General features: G+C 35.3%; 1 pseudogene; it reads left to right on the top strand.

Moving 5' to 3' along the window:
* Positions 1–204: 204 nt before the first annotated feature.
* On the top strand, positions 205–618 carry LOC101632827 (annotated as a pseudogene).
* The last annotated feature ends 4,818 nt before the right edge of the window (positions 619–5,436 follow it).

The raw sequence follows: 5,436 nt of genomic DNA on the forward strand, positions 1-5,436 counted from the left end.
TTTGCTCAGACTACACTTGGATTTCACTTTTGAAACATGGGTAATTCATGGGTTTAAGAAATCAAGTATTAGATTCATACCCTCCTTCTCACCGGGGGCCCTCTCCCTGGCTATTTGGCGGGCTAGACAGCTGGTGTGCAGCATTCTCGAACCCGCGAGCAAACCAGCAGATTCTCAACTTCCCTAGAGACACCAGCCCACGCCATGGCGGATTCCGAGCGCTTGTCAGCCCCCGACTGCTGGGCTACCTGTACCAAATTTTGGCGCACGCAAAAGGGAATTCTCCTGTTTGCTGAGATTATCCTGTGCTTGGTAATCCTCATCTGCTTCGGTGCCTCCAACCTCGGATATTCTTCCTTGTCAGAGATTGAGATGGCCCTCGCTGTTGTCTTCTTTGTCATCTACATGTGTGACCTGCACACCAAGATACAGTTCATCAACTGGCCTTGGACTGATTTCTTCCGAACCATCATAGCGGCCATCCTCTACCTGATCACCTCCATTGTTGTTCTTATTGACAGAAGAAGCAACTCCATGATGGCCGCTGGGGTACTGGGCCTACTCGCTACCTTCCTCTTTGGCTATGATGCCTATATCACCTTTCCTTTGCGCCAATAAAGATACACAGCAGCGCCTACTGACCCTGCAGATGGCCCAGTGTAGGTGAATCACCCTTCATTTCTCCTTGCAACCTGTAAAAGACACCTTGGAAGTTACTCCTTCCCACCCTACAACAGTACTCCCAGCCTACTCCTGCTCCCTTGAGGTAAAAGTGCCTTTAATCTGGAGAATTTGTCTTCTAGCCTGCCAGTCAGCCCTCCTGGGTGTGACCACCTTTGGGTGTGTGACTAATTCCTCCTGCCTTTTACAGTATCCCAAAGGAGCCACCAGTTTTGTATGCCCCCACCTAAACCACAAAATGAAGTCACCACAGATTTCAGACTACAGGTGACTAGTTATGCACCACTCCAAGTAACCTCATCTATGTGAGGGGTAGTTTTGTGGAGGGATAAATAAATACTAATAAACAGATGGTTACACATGGTAATGAATAAATTAATCCTCTGATAAAAAAGAATCAAATATTAATTTAAAATAGCACATACATAAAGAAGAAGGAAATCTTGCCATTTGTAAAACCATGGATGGATCTTAAGGGCATTATGGTAAGTGAAATAAATCAAACAGAGACAGACAAATAATTATTGATCTCCCCTTTATGAAGACTCTAAACCAATAAAACAAAACATAGATAAAGCAACAAATAAAACCCCATCAAGCCTATAGATACAGAAAACATATAAATGCTTTTCAAAGGCAATACTAATACCTTTAGTATTGAAATAAATACTAATTTTGAAATCAGTAAGTCATAGACTGCAATGTACAGCATGGTGATGATAATTAATACAGAATGATATATAGGAAAGTTGCTAGGGAGTAGATTTTAAAAGTTATTACAAGAAAATAATACTGTAAGTATATAGGTGCTAGATGTTAACTAACTTGTGGTGATAATTTTGCAAGGTATAGAAATAATGAATTATCATGTTGTATATCTGAAACTAATATTACATTGTCAATTTTTTAAAAAAGCTCTTATTTCCACACAAATAAGGCAAAATTTGAAAATAAAAGCAAAGTTTAAAAAATGACTCAGAAAAAATTATTTAGTCAGATTTTATAAGAATGTTAAAAAAATTTAAATGTTAAGAAAAAAGTCAAAAAAACCCCACCAAATTTAATCAAGTCATTTTTATAAAAATGACATATTCAGTCCCTCTGGTGGTGCAGTAGGTTAAAGCACAGCACTAAAAAGCTAAAGCCACTTCAGCATGAGTTCAATCCCCACCTTGGAGGTGACCTATATGGTGCAGCAGACCTCCCCTGTCCCGCCCACGGTTCCCCCCAGGCAGTGTACTTTCTCAATCGTCCTGTTCTGCTCTCTACTCTGTCTCTGGTAAGTCCTCATACCGCCCCTGTACCTCTGGCCTATACCCTAGCTCTGTATGCATAAATAAATCTTTTTAAAAAATGAAAAATTGATCATCTACAACTTGGCACCAATTTGGGGGGGGTTAAACACTGAGCAAAAGTCACAAACCTCACTTAAAATGTATTGCCTTTATTCACTCACTTTTATAACATTTCAAACTTACTTTATTAATATAAATTACACCTCAATTAAAAATTTTCATTAAAATGAAAATATTTTTTACCCTGAAAAAACCTTTTCAAACTTACCAGAAGTTAAAAGCCTGTTACATTCACCAAATTAATATTATGCTATTTTCTTTCTTTCCAAAACCAATAGAAATAAGTTGCAGACTTCATGTAAATCTTGGGACACTTCTCCCCCAAACGCATCAGCAAAATTTAAGGGTATTTTGGAAACAAGATTTTGTTATACTCACTTCATTTCTCAAGAAAATTGCCTAATTTGCTTTTGTTAGGAAACATACTACCTTGCATTATGGAGCTTTATGAATTTGCATGTTTACATACCAACAAACAGATGCATATTTTTAGTTGTTAAACACATGCGTGAGTTTAAAACACTTCACAGTACAGATGAGTATGAAAAAGTAAGATAAAATGCAATTCAACCACTGCCCCACAAAATGCTACTTTCTAGAGTACTTTTCAGCCAAGGCCCAAATAGAAAATACACTTTACACTCAAACACACCTACTTTCTCTCTTTCTTTAAAAAAGCTTAAATAATTTTACTTATCTTTGTAAGTACAACAAAACTTTATAGTTCCCGTAGTCTGCAATCCACTAAATTGATTTCATTTCCATAGTTTGAAAAATACTTCCCTAAAGGGCACTAAATCAAACTCTTTTTATACTTCTGATAGTTACCTCCATAATGAAAAATAATACACATACTGCCACTTTTGGGTTTAAGTCCTGATCTTTTTTTAATGGATTCTACACTTAGAAAATGAATAATAAGAATTAAGTTCAACCATATTACTCATTTTACTTCTCCTAACCACCTCTTAGCAAATTTTATTATATTACATTAAATTCTATTTATTACTTTATTTTTTTAAAGAATATAGTAAAAACTCTATTTCTTATCTACTCACTTTTATAAAAATACCTAAAATGTTATCTCCGGATAGTGATAGTATGAATTAATTTTTAAAATGAATTTAATGTACTAATATTTTCTACTCTGAATGGTCAAATCTATATAAAAAAATCTAAGTCATGTATAAAATTCATATTGACCTAACAACAAAGAAAACTCATATTCTTATAGTAATATTAATTTACCTTTTCCTTCTTTGTGATTATAGGAAATCAAGAATCATCAGATGCTTGAAGAAAACCTAATGTACCAAAGAAAGGTGCAATGATGAATAAAACAAAATCTAAATATGACAGACACAAGTATTAATTCAGACAATAAGTGATTTCAAAATAAATCAAAGGTACTAGATACAGAAAACAAGAACACGGTATATAAAAGGGATAGAGACAAGAAATAATTCTTGGAAATTTAAACTGTGATTGCCAAAATTAAACAATTCAGTAGAAAGGTTGACAGGTAAACAGAAAGGTAAGAATGTCCTGTAATGCACAGCAAGGAGATAGATAGAAAATATGAGCAATGCCTCCCTGACCTTATGAATTCACTTGACTTATGAAAAATTCCTAATACTTTGCTCAAAAGTGGTCTGAGTACTCACGTCTGTTTCCTACTCTCTACTCTCCTTTCCATATTCAAAGTAAAATTTGGCAGATGTACAAATTTTAGATGGCTACCTAAAAAATGTTCCAAAGTCCAGATGATGGTTTTCCCTTCGTATAAGAACTGATTATCAGTCCTAATATGTCACTTGATTTGGGAAGTTGGAAACACCTGCTCCCAATGGAAAAGGTGCTGTACTATGGTCCATAGAGATACTTTCAATTTCTTGTTTCATTCCCTTTCTCGATCTTCTAGTCACAGACACTGAGACATATTTAGAGAAGAGGTTGGGAGACTGGTTGTAGTAGCAGAGTTCCAATCATTGAGGTTTTTCTCTTTAAAATGAGAAATATTTAACAACTCTTGTTCTCAGCTTTATGTGCAACCAATTCCTGAGCAATGGGATTAAGCCCTACTCATATTCTGTGGTGTGTCAAAGATATTTCAAGAAACAGAAAACAGATCAATTCATGGGGTAGAATTAAAAACTTAGGGCAAAGTTCATTAAGTTATTCATTTAACAAGTATTTATTGAATATCTGCTATGTGCCAGGCAATGCATTCTGACAGTTTATAATAATGAACAAAACAGAGAAGTTCCTAACCTAAATGCAGTGACAGACTATAAACAAGTAAATAAAATAATTATTTGTCAAATAATTGCAGGTTGAATGAAAAGCTATGAAATAAATAGGATGCGATACTTCAGAATAACAGGAACATAATACAAGGGAAGTGGTTAGAAAAGCCTCTCTGGGAGGTAACATTTTAGGTTGCTTGTGTGGGTAAACTCCAGCCCACATTCTGCTCTCCTGCAGGATAACTTCTTAAAATTCACATAGAATCCTTGTGTGGGTTAATGTGGAAGCTTTAAGTATTGAAGTTAAACCTTGAAGGATAGAAAGGACCCAGTCATATGAAAGTCTGTGAAGAAAGCATGACTGATAAACAGAATAGCAAGTACAGAGGCTCTGAGATAAAAACAGCATTATGAATTCTAGGACACTGCAGGAGGCTAGAAGGAGGAAATAAGTGAAAAGAATGACAAGAGGTAAAAAAAAAATGAGTTTGGACAAATAAAAAAGATTCAGAGATGCAGGATTAGCGATATAGATTTTGAGTTTTTCGAAATGAATTTTCTCATTTTAAGCAGGAAACTGACATTTTTAAGGGTCTAGAGATATATTTTGAAGGTCAAAATAACAGGTATTTAGGGTGGATGGATGAATAGGGAGGATTTGTAAGGAGTCTAGGAGGGCAATTAATCACAGAGCCATTTATTGATGTGGTCAAGAGGGAGATCCAGTTTAGAGAGAAAGAGATCCATTTTGATCACGTTAGGCTTAAATGCCTGGGAGACATACAAGAGAGATGTCAAGCAGTTATATAAAGATGTGAATCTGGAACTCAGAAAGGAATTCTAGCCTACTGATACAAATTTAGGAATTGTCAGCAAGTAGCTTTTACGGCATAAGACTGGTAAAGATTATATAGGGAAAAGTCACAAAGAATATATATATAAAAAAAATGACAGGAATTCCAATATTTAGGATTCACATGGAAAAACTAAAAAGATGTAAAGGAGAATGAGCAAAAAGAGACAATTATTTAAGAATACCAGAATAGTAATGTGGTATAAAATCCAGAAAGGAGAATATCAAAAGAGTTTAATTATGACACTTCATTTAAACTGAGGACATTCAGAATGAGCAAGTCAGGGCAACAGAGGTTGTC

The sequence above is a fragment of the Condylura cristata genome, unplaced genomic scaffold, assembly GCF_000260355.1.
Source record: "Condylura cristata isolate star-nosed mole 26May11 unplaced genomic scaffold, ConCri1.0 scaffold00031, whole genome shotgun sequence".
Classification (NCBI taxonomy): domain Eukaryota; kingdom Metazoa; phylum Chordata; class Mammalia; order Eulipotyphla; family Talpidae; genus Condylura; species Condylura cristata.